Source organism: Nycticebus coucang, chromosome 11 (assembly GCF_027406575.1).
Source record: "Nycticebus coucang isolate mNycCou1 chromosome 11, mNycCou1.pri, whole genome shotgun sequence".
NCBI lineage: Eukaryota > Metazoa > Chordata > Mammalia > Primates > Lorisidae > Nycticebus > Nycticebus coucang.
Genome location: NC_069790.1, coordinates 119618016 through 119642693, shown reverse-complemented (window position 1 = coordinate 119642693; position 24678 = coordinate 119618016). Strand labels below are relative to the sequence as shown.

At 40.6% G+C, this 24678-nt stretch overlaps 3 non-coding genes across 3 annotated transcripts; all 3 read left to right on the top strand.

Annotated features, from left to right (window-relative positions):
• Positions 1-667: 667 nt before the first annotated feature.
• TRNAC-GCA (transfer RNA cysteine (anticodon GCA)) lies at positions 668-739 on the top strand. Its single transcript has one exon. It is a non-coding gene; the product is annotated as a tRNA-Cys (tRNA).
• Positions 740-14079: 13340 nt separating this feature from the next.
• TRNAC-GCA (transfer RNA cysteine (anticodon GCA)) lies at positions 14080-14151 on the top strand. The gene has a single exon. It is a non-coding gene; the product is annotated as a tRNA-Cys (tRNA).
• An 8330-nt stretch (positions 14152-22481) lies between these two features.
• On the top strand, positions 22482-22553 carry TRNAC-GCA (transfer RNA cysteine (anticodon GCA)). The gene has a single exon. It is a non-coding gene; the product is annotated as a tRNA-Cys (tRNA).
• The last annotated feature ends 2125 nt before the right edge of the window (positions 22554-24678 follow it).

Here is a 24678-nt window from a genome sequence, read left to right as displayed (position 1 = left end):
AGGGTTGGGGGAGCGTGGGAGGATAGGATTATAACCAAAGAGTATGGGTTTTTTTTTTGTTTTTGAGGTGATAAACATGTTCTATGATAGTCGCACATACCTTTGAATATATAAAAAAACTATTAAAATGTATACTTTAAGTGGGTACATTGTATAGGATGTGAATTATATTCCAATAACACTGCTCCAAGGATTGGGAGCTGCAGCCTTTCTCTCCACGTGTTCCCCTGGTTTCTGCCAAGTCCCTAGGAGACTGCCTAGACCAGGCGGGTCAGGAAGAGGGGAAAGGAAATGTGAGGTGTGAAAGGAGATGCGAGAGAAAGCCAGGAGGGAGGGTGGGGACAATGGAGCCACGCAGCTAGTTTGAGGGAGGAGGGAGGAAGAAAGGATGGAGCTGCCTTCTTGGACGCCCTGTGCTGGCCAGAGAAGGGGAGGCTGCGGTGAGGATTGTGGCTGCAGGGTAGAAAAAGTGTCCATTAAGCAGGTGGGGGCCTCTGCGGAACAGAAGGAAGAACTCAAGGCGCGAAGAATGGTTTCAGGTCAGTTTGTGGTGGTTTACCGATTTCCATAGGCTGGCTGGAAATGAATACAATTCAAAATACCCTGTAAAATCCTTGGGTGTGGTAACACAGGTGAAATAAACTGTGGAGGAGCAACTGCTAGGCAAGGGGGTGTAGCTCAGGGGTAGAGCATTTGACTGCAGATCAAGAGGTCCCCGGTTCAAATCCGGGTGCCCCCTGCTGGCGTTTTGCTGTACTGCCAAATCGAGGACGCCTCTTTTTTCCTGATTTTTTCACCTGCTTACTACTAATACTTCAAATGTCTATTAGGTCGGATTTTGTTTCATGTATTTTGAAGTACCAAAACTATTCCCATCTGTGTCACTTCTTTCAGGTGACTTCAGTGTTATGGCACAATTTATGGTCCTGCTACTAATAATCTGCATGTGTTTCAGAAGTTCTTAATTAGCTGCTCTTACTTTATGGAGGAACATGCTGACTCAGAGGTTATACAATCTGACTTTGCCTGAGGATTACTGACAGATCTTGTTAAAAAAATACAGATCACCTGTAGAAATTCTGACTTAGTAGGACTGAGGAAGAATCTGAGAACTTCCATTTTAGGAGTGGGGGGAATCCCCTGCTAATATCCTTCCTAACATCCAGCAATTCTAAGTGGCTGGAAAATTGTTTTGGAACCTACAACAATATGTATTTGTAATTCTAAACAACATTCCAGTGGTTAACTCAAGCTAGTGCCTTCCTTCATTCTGTAACTGAGGGAACATGGCATGGTGGGCTGTGGGTGTGGTCAGTGGCCAGATGTACAGAGGTGGGAGGGTGTGGGGCAGGTGAGGAAGGTTTGGATGAAGCTGTGGGCAAGTCAGAAGGGTGACCAATTGTAGTGGCATAGTCTGCCAGAGGTGGCAGCAGGCTGTGCATAATAACTTGACTCCCTGTATTAAAGTTCAGAATCCAAACATGCTCATAGGAACTCTGGTTGTTTTGGAGTAAAGCATGTGATTGGTGATCCACAGGTCGCTGGTTCAAGTTCAGATGCTCCCTACCTACACTTATTTTTGCTCACAGACCAGGATATTAGAAAATAGTTTCCTTTTGCCTCTTTGTCCACTTAAACTTACTCTTTCCACAAGAAGAAATGAGGGCAAGTAAGTTGATTTGGCCTTGAGCTCCTCCCCATGTTCCTGCCACCCCATCTGACCTGTCTAGACTTGCCCTTCAGACCTGATTTAGTCCTGTCTTAATTGTGTTTGGTGGGCATTTCTCTTGTGTTGTTTACTTTTTCTTTTTTCTTCTTATTTTTTCCCCAGGCTGGGGACCCTCTGTCCACATCTTGAGGATCCCTTATTGTGTGAGCCTTGGTGGAAGAAATGGTTCTGCTTGCAGCCTCCAAAGTCAAAGTAAAAGGCTACCTTCCCTCTTTGTCCCCCTGGCACTTCTGGCTAACTAGGTGTCCCAAACTCACACTGCACACGCACACTAAGTGACACTCAGAAGCAGGGAGAGTGTGGAATTTGTTCCAGGGCTGGTAGAGCCCTGTAATTGTCTAGAAACTCATTGCCATTGTGACTTCCTGAGAGCTTGGCTACATGCAGTTCCTTGGGTCCCAGGTGCTGTTGGAGCCTGAGTCTCCAACTTCTATTTCAGTGCTGTGAACTCTCTGACACCCAGAAAACGACTGTCATAACTGTTCCAGCAGACAGAACCAGTTTTTGCTTCTGTATTGATGATATACCTAGGCATGCACACACACAATAGTTGGAATGGGTTGTAGGCAAAAGACCTGAAAGAAAATGAGGTGAGTATAAGATTGGTTTTATGCCTTAGGTGGGATTGAAGAAAGTAGAAATCCAGTTGATCCCTCAGGGTGACAGCTGAGAACCCGAGGGTGTCAGTTGTAAAACTGCTGAGTAATTGATCACATGGATTCAGTTGATTACCTGGATTCAAGGCTGATAATTCATCTGGTAGGCATTTAATGGTTGTTTATGCAAAGTCTTAGCCATAGGTGTAGTAAAATATTTTAAGTGTCACTCCTTCTTGGAATAAAGTTCCCACTAAAGGACAAACCTTTCAGAGACCCATTGTTATAAAACAGTTTGAAGGACCAAGCTTCTAGAAGTGCAGGCAGAGTGGGAACCAAAGACCCCATTCTTGGCAAGGGAAAACAGCCCCAGAAAAAGGAAAAAGAGAGAAATAAGCTAAGCAAGGCAGAATAAAAACAGTTTAGCTACTTTCCTTGAAAACTAGCTGCTAAATTTCTTATCTGAGCAGTTTTCTGCTTTTTCTAGAGGTCTAGCCTGTAGGGATACAGCTTGCAAACACCCCTGCTAGGTCTGTGAACACTCTGAAGAAACAATGGCTATAGAGGAGGCTATGGCAAGGCCTGGCAAGAAACATCAACTAGGCCGTCCCCTACCCAGTCAACAGCCAAAGCAAATACCCATTGTGGAGTTTTGTATTATGGCCAGGGCAGAGATTAAGGGAACAGTTTGAGCCCTGAAATATGGTCATGAGGGCTTGTATACCCTTATAACCGAGGAAGACACCTCTGGGTTGGAAATAAGAGGAAAATTCCTCGTTTCCACTGATTCTTCAGAGGAGACTGATGCTATGGCATCTGCTCCACAGTGAACTAGCGAGGATTAACTTCCCCCAAGGAATCTCTGTGTGTGACCACAGACAGGAGGCTGCCTCCACATAAGGCTCAGGTTTCAATTTCTCCAGGCTGTTCAGACCTTTAAAGTTAATGATTATAGGTAGAATAAGAGTTGACATGCTTACTCAGAGAAACTGCTGATGTTTTTGTTCCCATGCTCAGCTTATCCTCTCGGCTAACTGAGCAAATAGCCTTCAATAAAAGCTGAGTGGAACAAACACTAGGGCCATCCACTGGAACCCTATGAGCTAGTGGTGGTCCCCTGTGTTTCCCACCTTTGAAAACTTTATTCTGTGTGTCCTTGTCTCTATCTCTCGCTGCTTCTGACTTTACTTTTCTTCTCCCACCAGCTCCACAGGTCTTAAAGGACTTACCCCTGGGGTGGGACCCTGGCATAAAAACAGGAAGCCCAAAGACATACAGTGCAAAGCTCAAATGTCTACAATGTCTTCTCCAGACACAGAAGGAAAATCAGATTTGCTGGTGACTGCAATAAAAGACTCAGCTCTTGCTGCTAAATGACTGACTATGCTGAAAAACAAAAGCATCAAACTGCAATTCCTGTTGGCTTCACAGTTTTCCCATCTCTTGTGTCATTAATTGTTACTTCAGTGATAGCTCCAGTGAATTTTCAGAGGATGTCAGAAGGCCACCTCAAACTTTCAAGTTGCCACATCCTACTCTCACATTAGCCTTTGTCAAGATATCTTTCTGTTACTCAGGTAATGGTGCTGAGGATGATAAAATGCCTAGATTCAAAAGTTCTCCCTGATTAGTTCAGCAGAACACAGTGGTGTGGCTCCTATCTAATGAGTTCTATTTGTGTGTGTGTGAGCATTTGTATTTATTTATTTATTTCTAATAATTCCCAAAGCTCTTTTCTAATAGTTAACTCATATGCATGTGCACACACACACATTTGATATTTCTCATTTTGAATGTCTGCTATGGCTTATCCTTTCTGCTTTTTATCCAAAAATAAGTTGAACTTTGTATAAGAGAAATAGTCTTGACACTTAGTTCAAAAGGATATTTGGCAGATACCTTAGCAAAGAAGAAAGAACAGAAAAACATTGTACTCTGTACTCCTAAGTTCCTTGTTCTCTCACATGTCCAGTTGTGATAATATATATATTTTTTTTTTGCAAATACAGCAAACATTCTTTGATGCAACATTTCCTGATGCAAATGTCTCAATAATAATTGATGTAGTGGAGGTTTTCTGGCTGCCTGTCATCCATTTCCTCTTCTTAATACCATCTTTGTTCCCTTGCGTATAGTCTGGGGGAGCTAGAATCCAGAATCTTCTATAATCACAAGATGGACACGTCCTGATACTAGCTAGGTCATCCAGATGCCCTCTTCTTTGCACCCGAGCTCCTTGGACAAAGGAAAATTTGCCCAGGATGTTTGGGTCTGGACTACACAACGTCCTGGCTGCTCTAGCTTTGTGGTGAGATCACTTGTTGCACCCTCAGAATCTCTGAGACTGACTTGATCTTGCCTTTCATAGCCTTGTTCTCTGCCTCCTAGTCTGTTTGTTTCACTCAGCAAACTACTCTTTTCCAGCACTTTGCTAAAAAGATACCAACTGCCTCCACCCTCTTCTTACAGAAATCAGAAAACCAATATGATCACATATTGGACTTGCCAGTGGATGATGGACAGAAGCTTTGTGAGAAACCCCATCTGGTTTTGCAACAATGCAAAAGTGTTCCCAAATAATAAAGGTGTTGGAGTCACCAAGGTGAGGTCGGAGATCTTGAATCAGCTTGTTGCTGTGCTGTGAGACTGCATGGATGTTGGATCATTAGGAAGAGGGCAGTTGAGACTTGAACCATGGGGGCTGAAAGGTGTAAATGGTGGCAGCCAGATAGGAGTAGGGAAGTAGAAAAGTTTTGGTCAGCTTTATTGAAAGGGACAGCAACTCACCTGGACAGTGCTAAAATAGTGTCTGCCTCTAGGGGCAGTTAGAGACCCTTTAATATGGTGACGTAAGGGGTGTGCAAATTCTATAGCTTGCCCAGAAAGTTAGGGTCTTTGGTGCAAACTTCTCAGTTGTGGGTGGGGTGGGGTGGGAGAGTGTTAGGGGCTAACCAGATCCTTTGTCTCCTTTGTCTTAGAAGGATAGGAAGATGGGGTTGGGGGGCGGTTCATGTAGGACTACATCAGGCCCCCAACAGGGACCTGTGTTGATCCTTTTTAATTCCTATCAGAATCAGTTTCTTTTCAGATAAAAGTATCTCTTCTTTAAATGACACAAGCAACTGAAATTGGTGCTTTCTTTTTTTAAACAAACCTAAGTTATCTGGAGTAAAGCAAATAGGTCATTTTAGGGACAATTTATGTTTACAATGTGCTTATAACTTTCTTACAAAAATGAAATTATTCTTACTACTTGTTTTATAACGTTTTAACATTTAATAAATTTTTGTCTACTTTTCCATGCCAATAAAGAAACTTTTTATGATGGCTTGTTCATTTTCAATCCTGTTGTAGTGCATATCAATACTATATTCCTTTTTATGGCTAAATAATATTCCATGGGCATTTGAGGACTTTTTCATATTTTGGAGCTATTATGAATAATACTGTTGTGAACATTCTTATACAAGTTTTCATATGACCATATGTTTTCAGTTCTCTTGGGTAAGTACCTAGAGGTGAAATTGCTCAGTCATATGGTAAATCTATGTTTAAGATTTTTAGTAACTGCCAGTCTGTTTTCCAAAATGGCTGTACCACTTTTCATTCCCACCAGTAGTGTACAAGGGTTCCAGTTTCTCTACATCCTTGCTCACAACTTGTTATTTTCCATTAAAAAATTATCATCACGGTTGTGAAGTGGTTTTGATTCACATTTTCTTAAATTAGTAATGTTGAATATCATTTAACGTGCTTCTTGGCCATTTGTATCACTTCCTTGGAGAAACGTCTATTCAAGTCTTTCACCTGTTTTAATTGGGTTGTCTTTTTATTGTTGAGTTGTTAGATTTTTTTTATATACTCTGGATAATAGACAATTATCAGATAAATAATTTGTAAGCATTTTCTCCCATTCTATGGGTTGTTTTTTCACTTTCTTTTTTTTTTTTTTGTAGAGACAGAGTCTCACTGTACCGCCCTCGGTAGAGTGCCGTGGCGTCACACGGCTCGCAGCAACCTCCAACTCCTGGGCCTAGGCGATTCTTCTGCCTCAGCCTCCCGAGTAGCTGGGACTACAGGCGCCCGCCACAACGCCCGGCTATCACTTTCTTGATAGTGACCCTTGATGCATGAAAGTTTCTGACTTGTTTGCTTTTTCTTTTGTTCCTTATGTTTTTGGGTGTCAGAGTTAAGAAGCTGTTTCCTAATATAAGATCACAAAGATTTACACAAAGTTAAGAAGCTGTTTCCTAATATAAGATCACAAAGATTGTAAGTCCTCTAGTTTTCACTATCCTCAGCTTTTTGTACTTCTATATAAATATAGAAGTACATAGATAGGTAAGTAGATAGATAGATAGATATAGAAGTATACATACACACATATATATATTCTATATTAATTTTAAAATCAGTTTGACTAATCAAAAAAGTAAAAATCTCAGCTGGATTTTCACTGAGATTATGTAAATCCGCAGATCAGTTTGGGAAGAGTTAACATTCTTACAATATTGAGGTTTTTGCACCATGAACATAGTATAACTCTTTATTTATATTATCTTTCAATTCTCTCAATATTGAATTGTGAAATTCAGTGTAGAAGACTTGTGTAACTTCTATTATATTTATTATAATTTTTTTTTTGAGACAGGTTTCACTTTGTTACCCAGGCCATCGGAGTGCAATGGTGTCATCATATCTCACTGCAGCCTCAAACTCCTGGACTCAAGTGATCCTTCTGCATCAGCTTCCTAAGTAGTTGGGACTATAGGTACATGACTTATGCCTAGATAATTTTTGCATTTTTTTGTTGTTGTTGTAAAGATGGGGTTGTGCTATGTTGCTCAGGCTAGTTTCAAACTCCTGGCTTTAAACAATCCTTACTTGGCCTCCCAAAGTTATTATTAGAATTTTTCTGTTTAAATGGCATTATATATGCTATACATTTTAATTTTATTTCTATTTGTTTATTGCTAGTATTTAGAAATAAAATTTAATTTTTCATGCTGATCTTGTAGCCAGTTACCCAATTCATTTGTTATAAATACTTTTGGATAGTCTACTTACATAATCATTTTATTTGATAACTGCTTTATTGCTTCCTTTCTACTTTTTATTTATGTATTTATTTAGCCTTGTGATGACTAGCAGTTTTGAATAGAGAGATAATAACAAGTATTTTTGTCTCATTCATGATCTTAGGGAGAGCGTTCAATATTTCACTGTTTAAGATATTTTCTGTGGGTGTCATGTCTTTTATCAGATTAAGAAGGTTATTTTTATTTCTAATTTGCTAAAAATTTGTATAATGAATGAATGTTGAATTCCATCCATATTTTTCTTGCATCTATTAATATAATTATGTGATTTTTCTCCATTTTTTTTGTTAATGGGATGAATTTCATCCACCGATTTTTACATGTTAAACTACTCTTGAATTCTTAGAATAAAAATTATGCTATATTATTCCTTTGATAATTTACTGGATGATATTTGCATTTATTCTCATAAAATGGACTAGTTTATAGATTTTCTTTCTCATAATGCCCTATCAGAATTTGGTATGAAGGTTATTCTGATAGGACATAGAACATACTGGAATGTGCTGTCTTTCGTCTTCTCTGAAAGAGTTTGTCTAAACTTGCCGTTGTTTTTTTAAATATTTAGGAGAATTTACCAATGAAGTCATCTAAGCCTATTTTTGTTGTTGTGTTATAGTTTTTGTTGTAAGGTTTTTGATAATGGATTTAGCATATATTAGACTAATCACATTTTCTATTTATTCTCTTGTTTAAGAAGTTGTATTTTAAAAAGTATTTGTTCATTTATCTAAATTGATGACTTATTTTGGACAAAAGTTGATCATGATATCTTCTTATTATCCTTTTAATCTCCATTGGCTCTGTGGTGATGCCCCTTTTTCATTCTTGATATTGGTGATTTATGGGAGTTCTCTCTTTTTCTCTTGTTAAGTGTTTTTAGAATTTATTGATTTTATTAATCTTTTCAATAAATAAACTTTTGGCTTTGTCAGCTTTTTCTATTATAAGATTGTCTTTTCTTTCATTAATCACTGCTCTGAAGTTTATTATTTCCTTCTTTTTACTTTAACTTACTTTTCTTTTTTCCCCTGAGACTTTTAGGTATAGGCTTAGATAACTTACATTCAGCCTTTTATCTTTTCTTGTATCTATAGTTATGGGTATAAGTTTCACCAAGCATTGCTTTACCTGTACCACATAAATTTTGATTTTTAATTTTAATTATACATTTTTTAATATTTCACTAAATATTTTATTATTATTTTTATCAGGGTAACAAAGAGAGATTTTATTTAGGGAGAAAAAAGATAAAGTTTAGAGCACTTCCAAAGAGAGTTGGAATGGGTACCTCTCATGAAGGAGAGAAGGTAAGAGAGACTGAATTTTGATTTTTTATATCTTTGTTATCATTTGTTACAATATATTTTCTAGTTTCCATTTTGATCTATACCTTTGCTCATAGATTATTGAGAATATATTATTTAGCTTCCAAGAAGTTTGAGATTTCCTACCCTGTTTTCCTGAAAATAAGACAGTGTCTTATTTTAAGGTGTGCTCCCCAAGACGCGCTAGGTCTTATTTTCAGGGGACGTCTTATCTTTCCTGTAAGTAGGTCTTATTTTCGGGAAAACAGGGTAGTTATCTTTTTCCCCCTTAACTTAGTCTAACACAGCTAGAATATAGTCAGAAAACATTATTATTTCAGTTCTCTCATATTTGTGAAAACTTACTTTATATCACCAAATATAGTCAACTTTGATAAATGTTCTGTGTGCACATAAAAATATGAAACGTGTCATTGTTTGATGCACTTTATATATCAATTAGGTCATTTTTTTGGCTTTCTTACTCAGATTCTTTATATCCTTCCTGACACTTTATTTGCCCATTCTCTCAGCTACTGAGAGAGATGTGTGTTAGAATTTCCCACTATAATTGAGAATTTGTCTGTTTCTCCTTTTAGTTCTGTTCTTTCTTTTCTTTTCTTTTTTGTATATATTTTTATTCTATGTTTTGGGGTGCATTTAGATTTAGAATTATATCTTCTTAAAAGATTGATCTCTTTATCATTCAAAAATATCCCTTTTATCTGTAGAAGTGCTTACTAGCTTAAAGTCTATTTTGCATCATATTAATATTGTTATACCTGCCTTGCTGGCTAGTGTTTGTATAATATAATTTTTTACTTCCACTTCTCTACACCTCTGTATTTAAGGCAAGCATTAAGGAAGCAGTATAGTACGTATTTGTTTTCTCCTTTACTCTAAAAGTCTTGTATTTTAATTAGAGTTCTAAATACAATTATATCTAATGTAATTATTGCTGTATAGAATTCTAGTTTTCTTTCACCACTGTAACGATGTTATTCCATTGTTACATGGCTGCCATAATTACCTTTGATAAGTCATCTGTAAATTGTAAAATTTGAATTTTTTCCCAGGTTGTTTTTCAGATTTCTCTCTTTTTAAACAACAGTTTATGATGACATATCTAGGCATGGTTTTCTTTGCTTTGGGGCTTTATCCCTGATACCTTACAGACAGTGTTAATGGAATCCTCTGTTTTTATGCACCTTCTGACCAACAGAGTTTATTAATTCAGTGGGTTGCTGTTTTTCATCAGTTTTGGAAGGTGCTGTTCCATTATTCCTTCAAATTTAGATTCTGCTCCATTTACTTTCTTATCTACTTTTGGTATTTCAATAACATGTGAATTAGAACTTTATTCTATGCATTTTTCTTTTTTTTTTTTTCTTTTTTTGTAGAGACAGAGTCTCACTTTATGGCCCTCGGTAGAGTGCCGTGGCATCACACGGCTCACAGCAACCTCCAACTCCTGGGCTTAAGCGATTCTCTTGCCTCAGCCTCCCGAGTAGCTGGGACTACAGGCGCCCGCCACAACACCCAACTATTTTTTTGATTGCAGTTCAGCAGGGGCCGGGTTTGAACCCGCCACCCTCCGTATATGGGGCTGGCGCCTTACCGACTGAGCCAGGCGCCACCCTCTATGCATTTTTCTTTTTTGTCCATTCTTTTGTTTTCTGTTCATCAGCTTAGGTATTTTTCTGTTCATTTGTTTTCCTGTTCACTAATTCTGTGATTCACTATGTCCAAGTTTCTGTTATACACATGCATCAAATTTTTATTTTTTTAAATGTTTTTAATTATTTGGTTTTTTTTAAGTTTTTTTTATTGTTAAATCATAGCTGTGTACATTAGTGCAATCAAGGGGTACGATGTGCTGGTTTCATATACAATCTGAAATATTCTCATCAAACTGTTCAACATAGCCTTCATGGTATTTTCTTAGTTATTGTATGTAGACATTTGTATTCTGCATTTAGTAAGTTTTGCCTGTACCCATTCTAAGATGCACCGTAGGTGTGGCCCAACCCATTAACCTTCCTCCACCCTAACCTCCCCCCTCCCTTAAGACTATGCATCAAGTTTTTAATGGTTAAATATTTAGATTTTAGACTTTCCTTTTGAATTTTTCATGTAAAATTATAAAACTAGCAAAATACTCCCCATTTCTCTCCCATTTTATCCATTTTCCTCTATCTTCTTGAATATATCATCAAACTTATTTTAAATTCTGTAATTTGACATATAGATCACTTGCTTCTATTATCTATTTTTTCTCTTGGTTTTTGTTCATATTGTTCTGACTCATGGTATACCAAGTATTCTTATTGAATGCCAAACATTGTCTATTGAAAGAATAAAGGCTCTTGATAAAGTTATAGTCCACTAGACAACATTCACTTTTTTCTGAAAGAAAGGTAGAGTTGAAGGCTGATTATCTAGACCAATAAGGGAATGAGCAGAATCTTTCCTATCAAGGAAAATGAAAATGCAATTTTGGCAATACTTCTTTTGACTATGGCTTGTTCCACTTTTTGAGTTTGGCCCTCCCAGGTTTTCATCTGCAAACCAGACAGGTCATTGTCTTCTCACTTTGAAATATAGGAAAATCCATTCTTCTTTTTTAGAGAGTTTTAAAGAATTTGGGCTCAGATTTCTAGCCTCTTGCTTCAGAGAGCTTCATAACTCAGCAAATTTCTTGAGGGGAGAAAGCAAACAGTGTATTTATGGACTACAAACTCTACATTGTCATACTCTAGCACTTCATAACTGCCAAAAGCTACTTTGGTTTTTCTGTTTCCTAACATTTCTGTGCTGGTGCCAACAATGAAAGCTCAACCTCTAGCTGGGACCAGAATTGGCACATGTCTCAGGGAAACAGTGGTTTCAGATAATCTGTGTCAATTCACTACCTTGTTCCAAGAGGTTTACTTTTTCCTGGTGTATTCTTCCCCCCATCCCCTACCTATGGATTTTCTTCTTGTCTCAGTACCATGAGACTGTTGTATATTCTATCCTGTTTTTCCTCTCAGAGGTTTTAACATAGTTTTAGAGTTCTGAAAATGTCTAGAAATAGAAAACAATCATAGGTTTAATGTCCCCTGAATTTCAAATCTTGTCACTTTAATCCTGAGAGACCAATAAAAACTCTGTTGGTTTCTCAGTCCCTCAGCAGCAGACCTATACTTGGATCTATCCCAGAATAGTTAGCCTGCCTCAAGGACTGAAAAATATCCCAGATAAAATAAGGCTCCAGGCTCAGTGCCCATAGCTCAGTGAGTAGGGTGCCAGCCACATACACTGAGGCTGGCGGGTTCAAGCCCGGCCTGGGCCTGCTAAAGAACAATGGTAACTGCAACCGAAAAATAGCCGGGTGTTGTGGCAGGCACCTGTAGTCCCAGCTACTTGGGAGGCTGAGGCAAGAGAATTGCTTCAGCCCAAGAGTTGGAGATTGCTGTGAGCTGTGATGTCACAGCACTCTACCAAGGATGATTAAGTGAAACTCTTGTCTCAAAAAAAAAAAAAACCAACATTTTTTTAGCTGATAGAATTATTATTTTTTTCTTGGTGCTTATTTGTGTTTCCTAACTTGTCAATCCTTTAACATTTTACATGTTGTATTCTTACATCCTAGGAGGCATATTAGAGAAATTCAAACACATTTTACTATTTACATTAGAAGTATAATTTTTAGCTGATCAAAATAATTAAATAAATTATTGCCCCAGGAAGTACACAGTCCATCATTGATCCAACCATCCTTTGCAAATAATGAATTTTGGGTTTCAGGCTTCCTGTCATCATTCCCTCATTTCTTTGCCTTCATCTGTTGGTTGATCTTCCTTTCTCTGTATCCTGTGGGATCTTGGCCTTATAGTGGTAGATTCCAGATGAAAGGTCCACAGAGGAAGACATCCTTTATCCCAGTTCAGGGGATACTGGATGCCTGAGTTTTGGGGCTCAAAGAGCCAGTCTTTGTATCTGGTTCTAGCTTTTCCAGCTGTGCTAAGCTGATTGTTTGGGGCCAGCATAGAGCCGTGACCTCTCTGGTAAGCCATCTCCATTTTAAAGCCAAAAACTGTAAAATTAGAAGAGAGAAGAAAAGAGAGTAAAAAAAAATGCAGGACAAAGTCCAAAATACAGCACTATGCAGAGTGTGAGGAAGTTGAAGAGAAGGTATAAGGAGTGGGTTAAGAAGATAAAACTTAAGTGGGAAGGAGAAAGAGAGGAAGGTTCCAGCTTTAAACAATTTTCTACATTTTTGCCACACACAGATACCAAGGAGGAGGGGTCTGCAGGGTTCTTGGCAGGGAACCCTGTCACTTATCACTGGAAATCCTGTGATAAGTCTATTGGGAAGGACAGAGAGAGGACTGTCTGATTGAGGTCAGTCAGTTCCTACTAGTTCACTAGAAATAGTGAGAAATTACAGTGCATATTGGATTCCTGGGTGTAGCAGCACTGGTGAAATGGTGTTAATCAGGAAAGTCTGAACAGATAAGAGGGCATAGATCAGGGCAGAGCATTTGGCTGCATATCCAGGAGTCCCTGGTTCAAGATTCTGTGTCACTTTTTGGCCCCTTTATACTGCCTATTTGCTTGCAACTATTCTGTTATGTGTCATGTTCAGTGACCTTAGATCTCTCTGGTTCCAACTTCACCACCTTTCCACAGATGGATGTCACTTCCATCTGCTACACGTGAGATTCAGCAAGGGGAAAATAAGAGGGGAAGAAGAGGAGAGAGAAGATATTTCCTCCTGCCTTAGAACATTTGGTGCAAAGAGGACCCTTAACATAATTGTGGATTTTAATTATGACTTGGTTATTAATCAGGTATGTTTTGTTTGGAAATGATTTTAATGACAGTATTTCCCTCATGGAAAGGGTTGGTTTAAACTAATAGCTCCAAATTGTGAGTTAGAATATGATACAGGGAGCTTGTCAGAAGCACATGTCTTCCTTACCTCCCCTCCCCAGAGAGTGGTTTAGGAGTTCTTAGGTGGGGCCCATGAACTTTTTTACCTAGCTCTGCCCACCTCACACTACTCCCAAAGGTCTGTTGGGCGGCCAATTCTTTAAGTCCTGCTCTTCTATGTGAATCTGAAGGTTGTTCTGGCTACAAACCTCAATGATCTTAATGGCATTGCCTTCAGCTAGGAACTAGGGAAGGAATGATGCTGGTCATAAGTAGAGGCAGGCAGGTGTGGAGAGGTGGGGAATGGTAGTAGGCAAACTGGGAAGGGGGTGTATAATGACAGAGCATTAGCAAGTACACATCTCAAGCTGGTGGCAGCCAGGGCATGGTCATATGGGTTTAGAGTACTTATTAAAGGCAAATAAATAGGTGGGGGTATAGCTCAGTGGTAGAGCATTTGACTGCAGATCAAGAGGTCCCTGGTTCAAATCCAGGTGCCCCTTACCTGTTTTCTTTTCACTCCCTAAACACAATGTTCTACTTCTAGCTCTTCTTCACCACAGTAATTCATTCTTTCAGGTGGGGAGACTGAGGAGACAGGCTAGGGCCTCCCCAGGAAGTCTCCACAGAGAAACCCAATTCTCTCAAGGCTAAGTCAGTGCTTACAAGTTCTGGGGTGAATATTTCTTCTTCCTGTGCCCAGCATCTCAACCCTCTTAATTTCATTTTGGAAATTCACAGTCATCTAAGTGTTGATGGAAGACAAGTGCCTGTCTGATTCTGGTTTAAAAAAAAAAAGAAGAAGCCAATTATAGTCATCTCTTGGATATTGGTGTGTCAATTGGGGTTCTCCAGAGAAAACAGAACCAGTGGGGTGGGGTGTGCATGTGCAGAGAGGGAGATTTTAAGGAATTGCTCCACATAATTGTGGGGGATGACAAGTCCAATTTCTGCAGGGCAGGCAGACAGTCTGTAGAAGTAGGGAAGAGTTGATGTCGCAGCTTGAATCTGAAGAGTCTGGATGCAGGGTGCCTTCCTCAAGAGACATCTATCTTTTTCTCTTAATGCCTTCAGCTGATTAGATAAGGCCTGCTCACATTTTGGAGGGTAATTTGCTTTACTCAAAGTCTACTGATTTAAGTGTTAATCACATCTTTAAAAAAATGCCTTCACAGCAACATCTATTTGATGTTTGGCTAAACATCTCGGCACCATAGCTTAGACAAGGCAACACATAAAATTAACCAGTACAGTTGGTAATGCCTAAAGCTGGGGCATCTAATACGTAGTATATGCCCCTAAACAAGACTAGGAATGTTGAGTAAATCACACAAAGAGGTGGAGTGAATCTGGAATTCGTTCTGGAGGTGGCAGAGCTCTGGCAATGGCAGTGGGGCCAGTGACTACAACCAGGATTCACTGTGGCAGCTCCCTAACCAGGAGAGACTGAGGTCCTGACCGCCTTGGCTTCTCTTGGGTCCTACCCATTTTTTGAGCATGACTCTTCAGGCTTCCCTACAAGGCCATCAGCTCCTTGCCATCCTGCCACAACTGCTTTCTGGGTTTTCATTAACCTACGATGGCTTCTTCTTTACTCAAGGAGCCCGGCTGTTCCCATGAATGGGTAACAGGCAAAAGATCTGCCCTTATTAGACTTGAAGATAATGAAAATGTAGGTAGTCAAGGGGATCGAAATCTGGAAGCTCATATCAAACAGTGGAAAAAGTTGAGTATATTTGAAACGCTGAGATTTTAAGTGGTTTCAGGGCAGATGGCTGATCCTATCACTTTAAAGAAAGCCAAAGAGAAAGCTCAAATGCCACACCATATGGGCAGAAACACAGGCTTTTCTTCTGACTGTATTGTGAGAATCTTCTCTCCTATCACTGATTAAGTGAAACAGCTGAAAATGAAAGCAAAGGGTGATCCTATAAGTTGCCAAATTTTAATGTCCATGGAATATACAGCCTTCCCCAGCCTCAGAGCTGAAAATAGGCTAGCAATTAAGAAAGAGTGAAACTTTAGGAATTGCAGCATGGCTTTATGGGAGCATTTGAGAAATGTAAATTATACCAATTACTAAATCTATCAAATCTCCCAAATTAGTCCCTTTGTCCTATCTGGAAGCTGATAAGCCCAAATCGAAGGTATTTTTACTGCAAGAGGAGATGGGTTTCTCCACCCTTCATTTTCTGTTGACCTACAGCTTGAGTAAGATTTGAGCTGACTCTAGGCACAAATTGCTGAGAGGTAAAGACTCACACACCAAAATCATTTCAAAATATCTAAATTATATCAACAAAAATCTCAAGAACATTTGTGGTTATGAATTCCTGGAGTATTTTAGAAAAGTAGGAAGGGTATAATTTTGTCTGAATTTATTATTATAAGTGTACCCAATTACCATTGTATTTAAACTATCACAGCTAGAGCAGCTGGGATAAACCTGTTTGCTTCACTGGTAGTTTAATTACTTACACCTGAATTTGCAGGTGGCCAATTCTAAATGCATTTAGGGGAAGGGAACTATCCATAAATGTGGAAATTATTGGTGTCCTCTACATCTGTGAAACTTCTGGGGGGTCCAGTATTTTGGGGAACATCAGAATATCCCAGAAAAGACTGCGTCCTACAACTTGCCCTGTTTAACCACCACCACCATCAGAGAGGGCTTGGGAGGCTTCATTTACTAGTCTTGGTGTGCTGATCCCACCCAGAAGACTTCATGCAGGTACTAGAGTGAGAGAAGCACCGCCAGCTGGAGGTGGAGGCAGCACAGGCAGCTCTGTCCCAAGCTTCCTGACATAGCTGGTCTCAAGTGGTTCAAGGGGTTCCGCCAGATGAAGATGCTAGATGATGTCTCCACAAGCTTGAGTAGATGAACACAGGAGAATTTCCTCTGTAGCAAGTGCCTATTATCCTTTCAGCAACAAACAGCTCTGGGACTGCTGCTTTGCCTGGAACCTGTGCTGTCTATTCTAACCTAAGGCTTTTCCAGTCCACCTAGCATAAACTTAGCATGCCTGGCAGCACTCCATCAAGTAGGAAGGCACGTACAGGGCTGACCTGAGCAGGCTTGGAGGGCACATCTGTGCCAGAGACTGTTGGCACTTAAGGACTGCATGTGCTGAAAGTATGTTTTCAAAATTTCCTGGCCTCTTGAGTTCAGGATACAATCAGGCGTCCTCAAACTTTTTAAATAGGGGGCCAATTCACTGTCCCTCAGACCGTTGGAGGTCCGGACTATAGTTTAAAAAAAAAAAAAACTATGAAAAAATTTCTATGCACACCGCACGTATCTTATTTTGAAGTAAAAAAACAAAACAGGAACAAATACAATCACACTGCCTCATGTGGCCCACAGGCCTCAGTTTGAGGACCCCTGATTTAGGTTCTGCTAATAAGAGGCACTTATGCATGATTTGAACTGTGGGGTCATGCTTCCATCAGTACAGCTAGAGCCTTGGCAGATTTGTTTTTGTAGCAGCTGGACTCAGCTGGGCTACTGATTAGCCACCTGTTTCATGGATCTAAGGTGGCTGCAAAGGCTAGAACAGTATCCTGCTCCCCAATTGTGGTTGCAGTTGGGTGACCGTGAAACCTGATAATACTCTCTCTGGCTTCTTTCTTTCCTTCAGTCCTTCCAAAGAGTTTGCCAGCCCCACAATTTCTTACAGTAAATGATACTCTCTTAAAATTCCTGCAGTGGTTCTTGTTTCCTGAAATTGAGCCTAAATGATGTAATATTTGTTTACCAAAGTGATTTTAGGATCTAGACTCTCAAAGGTAGGAATCAGCAACTGGATGAGTTTGAAGGCACTTGTACCTCATCTCTAGGGAAAATGGAATACTCTCGTCTGTGGCATGAAGTGGAAAATTATTTAAATTAATGCCAGTCACCTGGAGTTAAGAGACTATTGTATCTTGCTGCACTTGTACTTGAGTTGACCTACCGGAATCAACTGTCATCTGTGAATACTATGAAAATCGCTATGTACATAAACTTGAAAACATAACAGGGAATGAAAAAATTCCTGGAAACAGGGCAGCACCTGTGACTCAAGGAGTAGGGCGCTGGCCCTATACACCGGAGGTGGTGGGTTCAAACCTGGTCCCAGCCAAAGACTGTAAAAAGAAAAAAAAAATTCCTGGAAACACACAACCTCCCAAGGCTCAATCAGGAAGAAATAGAACTCCTGAAAAGACAAGTAATGAGCGATGAGATAGAAGTGGTAATTAAATATATGCCAATAAAAAAAACCCTGGGCCAGATGGATTCCCAGCTGAATTTTACCAGACCTACAAAGAAGAGGTAGTACGCAGACTACAGAAATTATTCCATAACATTAATAAGGAAGAACTCCTCCCTGTCTCATTCAGTAAAGCCAGTATCACCTTGATTCTAAAGCTAGGAAAGGACACAACAAAACAGAAAATTACAAACCAATATCTCATATGAAGATAAAGGCAAAAACCCTCAATAAAAAAGAGCAAATCAAATTAAATCCATAAAAAAAAAAAATACACCATGACCAAGTAGGTTTTGTCCCAGGAATGCAAGGATGGTTTCAACATATATAAATCAATAAATGTGATTTACCACATAAACAAAAGTAAAAGCAAACACCATACGAAGTCTGAAAATTAAGTTCACAAACTCGTCCTAGAAAAAGTGTGACATACCTTATTGCTGAATGTCACCATGGTTACCTTCAAAGTACTGAACTTGAGAAGCTGTGCACCGATGCCAATGCTTAGTACACTCTTCAAAGCAATTTTGGAACTCTTTCTCTGTAATAGCCATCAAAGCTGTTGTCATATTACCCTTGATATCTGAATGTCATCAAAGGTCTTCCTTTCAATATTTAGTTTATCTTCGGGTAGAAGATAAAAGTCATTGGGGGCCAGATCAGGACAGCAGGGAGTGTCCAATACAGTTATTTGTTTACTGGCTAAAAACTCCCTCACACTGTTGTATGAGCTGGGGCATTGTCATGATGTAAGAGTCAAACATTTCTCATGCCAAAATTTTCAGTTAAAATTTTTCAGGGCGGTGCCTGTGGCTCACTGCTGATTATATTGGGTGAAGCATCTCAGGATCCATCACAGACAGGGGTGTGTGGTAAGAAAAAAAGCAGGAGACTTGGGATCTATGGAGCTTGGGCCCTGGTTCCTGCCATCACTGACAAAGCTTTAGGACTCAGGCATAGGCCACCCCTTCTCCAATGGGAACCCATGGATGCTCTCTGCTCAATGGCCCCTCTGAAAACACCTGTACTACCTCACCTGTGGTTTCTGTTCACTATCCACTTTGACATATTCTTGTCTTTTGGGTTGTTCTTTGTACATCTTTTCAGCTTTGTCTTCTGCTGTGGGATCCTCTTCCCTTTGTGTCTATGATGTTAAATTTTTTGAGAGACTCTGATTAGTCATCTTCTCTGCGTGGGCAGAACCACAGTTTACTGGTCCACCTGTTTACTGGCTGAGAAGGTAGGAAAACTTCAAAGAAACTGATTAATATCCTAAGAGAAATATGAGAAAATATTTCATCTGTGAAACAAGAAGAGAATGCTAGGTAAAAAACAGTTATTAGAACAAGAAGTAACTCTTAGAAATTAAGAAAAAAGGATAGAAGAAATAAAACATTTAATAGACAGTTTGAAAGATAAAATTGAGGCAGTTTCCCAGAAAGTAAAACAAAACAAAAAGGCAAAGGAAAAGATAATGAAAGAAGACAAAGTAATGAAAGTATAAACTGAAGGAAGGATGTCTGAAACCTAATTAATACATGTTTCAGAAGGAGAAAATGCTAGAGAGGACATGATACGAAAAAATCACAAGGAAAGGATATGGTATCCACGGCCAAGGACCCAGCATGACAAATAAAAAATGACACTTAACAGGTACAGCATAGGATAATTACAGATGAAACAAAAGATTGTAAAACTTTAAAGAGTGAAAGAATGAGGCTATATACAAAGAAAAGGGAATCATAAGAGCATTTGACTTTTTAACAGCAATACTAGGCATTAGAAGAAAACAGAAGAACCTTTTACAATAGGAAGGACCATGACTTGTAGCTGGAAATCTCTGTCCATCCAGACTACTAGTCAAATGTGTGGGCATTTTCAGGCATACCAGGTTTCAAAAATATTTACTTCCACACACCATTCACAGGAAGCAACTGGGGAGGTACTCTGCCAAATGAAGGAGTAAATGAAGAAACATTCAAGACTCGTAATCCAGAAAAGAGGTACTCGTATGGGAGAGAGAGGTGGAAAAAAGAGAGTGTCCTGGTGCAGATGACAGGAGTCCCGGGGCTTCTGTGCAGCTTTCCAGGGCAGCCAGAACAGAGAGGGCAGAGAGGGAGACAGATATTGGAGAGAAGGAGTGGGAAGAAGTTATCCGATGGCTCTTTCCAGCGTGTTTTGACAGGCACTTTATGGGGCAATTAAAAGTTATGAAAAGTCTTAGATATTCGAAGAAAACTGAGTGGTTGAAAACATGAGGCTATCACTAACTTCAGGAAAAAAAAGTTCTACCAGAGCTCTTAGTTCTACTTAGCGCTGTGCAGATGAGCCGTGCACAGTGCTAACTGATCATAATGATAAAAATATGGGAGATAAAGAAAAACAAAGTAAACATGCAGTATTTTCTACAGAATTTTACCTCACAAGTTGAGATGTCCAGTATATTGGAAAAAAGAGAAAAGGACACAAGTTACAAACCTCATCTACAGAAATCAGTCAGTTAATGCTAAGAACCTCATTAGACATAGAGTATTATGACATATTTATATTCTTTTAAACCGTAGAGGCAAAGAGACGTGAAGAAAGAGCCAGCGCTAGGCACCCATAGCTCAGTGGTTAGAGTGCTGACCACATGCACCAGGGCTGGAGGGTTTGAACCTGGCCCAGGCCTGCTAAACAACGACAACAACAACGTCAAAATAGCCAGGCGTTGTGGCGGGCACCTGTAGTCCCAGCTACTTGGGAGGCTGAGGCAAGAGAATCGCTTAAACCCAAGAGTTTGAGGTTGCTGTGAGCTGTGATGCCAAGCACTCTACCGAGGGCAGCATGGTGAGACTCTGTCTCAAAAAGAAAAAAAAAGAAGAAGAAACAGCCAAGAGTGGCTGCCTCTGGAGGGCAGGAGAGAAGCAGAAAGGATTAAGGGTTTTGTTTTGTTTTGTTTAATATCACAAGCTTTAGAAACAATGTATGACTTTTAAAAGCAATGGCACAGATACCTTGATAAAAATAAAGACAGATACAGTGTAAAAATCTGGGTGCACAATACACACGGAGTGTAGCTCGGCATAGAGCTGCTGACTGCAGTGCCAGAGCTCCGTTAGTCCTCGCGCCAGGCTGTCTCGGGCCACTTCCCGGGACTTCTCCATGATCCAAGTCAGGGCCTGGGAAGGTCACCGGCTTCCCCAACCGTTTGATGCAGAGGGTTTAACGTACAGATGCACAGACGGAGAAATGTCTGCAGGTGTAGGAGCTGCACGGGTCTGAAAAGAGGTTGGGCAAGATTTCTTCAGATTGCTGCTTTGTGGTGAATAAGGAGGAAACTGGGCATGCGCATGCGAGAGGCTGCTCAGTAGTAAATGGCATTGCTTCTCCCAGCTGTTGCTGTCACCACAGACTGAAGAAAAAAGGGAGACACATATGTAGGCCTGTGAACAGGGATGTGGGGTTTGAGGGCCCACGGAGCTGGGAAGGACCTTCCTGTAGTGAGTCTGTGGAAGAATCAGATGCTGGTCTTACCAATGATCTAAAAAGAAGTAGAAACTTGCAACGTGCAGTAGGAATGCCTGGTGTGTCTATGAAGGTGAAAGGTGCTTATTCAACACCTGCAGTAAGCAGGGCGTGTAGCCCAGGGGTACAGCATTTGACTGCAGATCAGGAGGTCTCACGTTCAAATCTAGGTGCCCCTTGTCATGCTTTTCTTTTCAGAAGCAGTTGGTCATATTCCAGTTTCTTTTCATCCATCCCAGCTACGATTCTCTCTGGGACAGGTCAGCCTTTGCAGCTACAATCTGGCTGGATAGACTCTTTCCATCTCTCCTGCTTAGTCTGCGCAGATCTTATCATTTCCTGCCCCACTCCCCCAACCCAGCCCCCATCTCCTGCATGTATGTAATTTCTCAAACTTACTTTCTCAAACTTAGCTGACTTCTAGTCAGCTAGAAGACAGGGGCTGTGGTGCAAGACTCTGGGTTCATACAGGGCAGCAAACAGCTGTAGACAGAGCAGACTTCCCAGGAACAGGCAGTGTAGGGTAACCCTATTATCACCCCCGCCCCCACTCCCCACTGCAGCAGTTTGGTGCCCTGGGCATTAATGGCCAGACCTAGGGAGATGCATCACACCATCCGGGTTCTCCACATGGTGTGGATGTTTCCTGTGGGGACCCAGCTTCTCCCATGGCCGTGCTCACTCACACACCTGCTCCAGCACATAGGCCAAAAGCCTGGCTTAACTACTTAAATGTGACAGTATTTGAATTATGTTCCACTCTGTCTTTGCTGAAGGAGGATTGGCAAGGGCCTGGGGGCCCAGTGAGGAGTCTGTGAATGCTTCTGGAAACCACTGGCCAGCTCTTGGACTAACAAGAAGGGCAATGGGAGGTGGGCCAGAGTTCCCCAAACAGTTCTCTCCTTTCTTCCTGCTGAAGGCTTCACCCAGGGCAGGCCTGGAAAGCTGCTGGGCTGAGGGAAGGTGTCTTGCTGTGAGTCAGGTCTGGCAACTTCTGAAAAATTAAGCTCTTAATTATGCAAAGCTAAGCGTTACCACACAGGTGAAAGATACTAACTAGGCAACATTATTCCCATGGGGGTATAGCTCAGGGGTAGAGCATTTGACTGCAGATCAAGAGGTCCCTGGTTCAAATCCAGGTGCCCCCTTATTTATGTCAACAGAAAAGAAGTCAAATTCTGTAAAATAACTTATGATCACATTAATGTACACAGCTATGATTTAATAAAAAAAAAAGATGTTTATAAGGTTAAAAGGTTTATTCTGAGCCAAATTTGTTTATCTCTTGGGGAGCCAGAATAATATGGAAGGGATCTCAGGGACCCTCTGAAGTACTAAAATTTTTCTGTATTTTAATTTGGGTGGTGGGTGTATGCACATATATAATGGTTCATTCTATACTTTAGTGTATGTAAGTTATACTTCAGTTCAAAGTATATAAAAAGGAAAACATGTCAATTACATCTCTTCAATGCCTTATTTTATTCATTTAAAAAATACAGTTGGTCATTTTGATAGTCATTCCTTCTTGGTTCAGCTTTGATTTTCCTCTTTTATGTAAGATATTCTTCGATTCATTCTGATGCTTTCATATGTGGAGTCTTGGCATGTTGGGTTCCAATGCTTATTGTTTCTGTTGACACTCAGGAATGCCAGCTGATTCCCTTGTGAATTTTTTACTTGTTCAGCAAATAGTATGTATATCTTACTGTTAATACATGCCAGTCCTGTTTTGAGCACTTTACATCAAATAATTCACTCAAGCAATTTGTCAAATATATACTATTATTAGCCCTGTTTCGCAGAGTTTGCAGTTGGGCATAGTGAGGGTAGGTAATCTGCCCAAGGTCTCCTAGCTGGGGCAGGGCTTGGCCCCAGGCAGTTTGGCTTCAGGGTATAGACTGTTGTTGTCCAGGCTACACTGCTTCTCCCAGGCTAATAATTTGTCAAAACTCTATCGATGGGAATTCCTTGAAGTTTGTTTCCTGATGCATTTTCAAAAAGAATTTTATTTGGCCAGGAATCAATGGTGCTACTGATTGCAACTTAAAATAATTGGAGTTTTTCATGTTGAATAACGAATACAAATTCAGGGCCCAAACCACTGTTAGTCAGCCCGTGGCTACAGATTCTCAGGATTGGTTTTCTTTTTCCAGACTTCTAGTAACTCTTAGCTTACCCTTCATATATCCTGTCTTTATGCAAACCACTCTTCTTGCTGACTCCTCATCATGCCTGGAGCCCATGATTTTGTGCCTGGAAGTGCCTGCTTGTCCTTGTGCTACTGACAACGGGCCACCATAACCCAAACACCCCAGGGCTTCCACCGCCTCAGCCCTCCTGCTGGGGCTCAGGCTGGTATCTAGTCCCTGCCACTGGGAGGTCTTCTGTGCTTTTGCAGGCCTGTTAATCCTGTCCATTTTATTTGGCACCCACCCTACTGCTGAAAAGAGAAACCCAGAGGACTTTAATGTCATTATAGAAATCACTGCACGAGTCAGTGTTTCTGTAGCCTCCTGGGCTAGAGAGGAGAGGGGTGGATGCTGGCTGCCTTCTGAGAAGGTTTTCAGGGTTCCAAGGGAAAGGCCTTTGAGTAAAGGAAGAAACTCCAATAGGAAGGAAAGGCAGTTTTCAGAAGAGAGAGTTCACCATCCCTGTGACAAGGGCGGAAGAGGGTCCTTAGTGTGGCTGATTAGGTGGAAAGGTGCTAGGTCTGGCATCAATCCAAGTGTTTTCTCTAGTTGGGAAAGGGCTTTGCCAGCCATCTGAAAGCCCCTGGGTCACATGGGGCCATTACTGAGTAGTATTTTCTGGACATTGAACTGTGTTAGTTATTGGTCCCTTAATGTTTCGGGAAATTCCTAAATCTACTTAGCCATGCACCTGTGACTATTTCATAGCGTGCCTCCTTTTCCATCATTCTCCATCTATATTAACTGAAGATATGGAAGCTGGAAGGGTCACCTTTGTTCCTAGATCATAATTTTGTAGATAGTTCCCTGGACTGATTATTGGGCCAGAAGGACAGGCCCCAACTCTGTCATCGCATGTTAGGGCAGATACCTCCATCAGGCGGAGTTTGTTCATAGGTGCCTTCCAGGACAGGGCATGGGCAGTTAACTCTGAAGCCTACTCTAATACCAATGGTAACGCTTCTCCAGACTGCTGCCTGCACCCAGGGACTGAAGGCAGGGAAGACACAGGCTGCAGGGCTTTGGAGGAGGGTAGCCTGTCTCTTGTGATGCACAAGGTTGACGTTTTCACCAAAGCTGG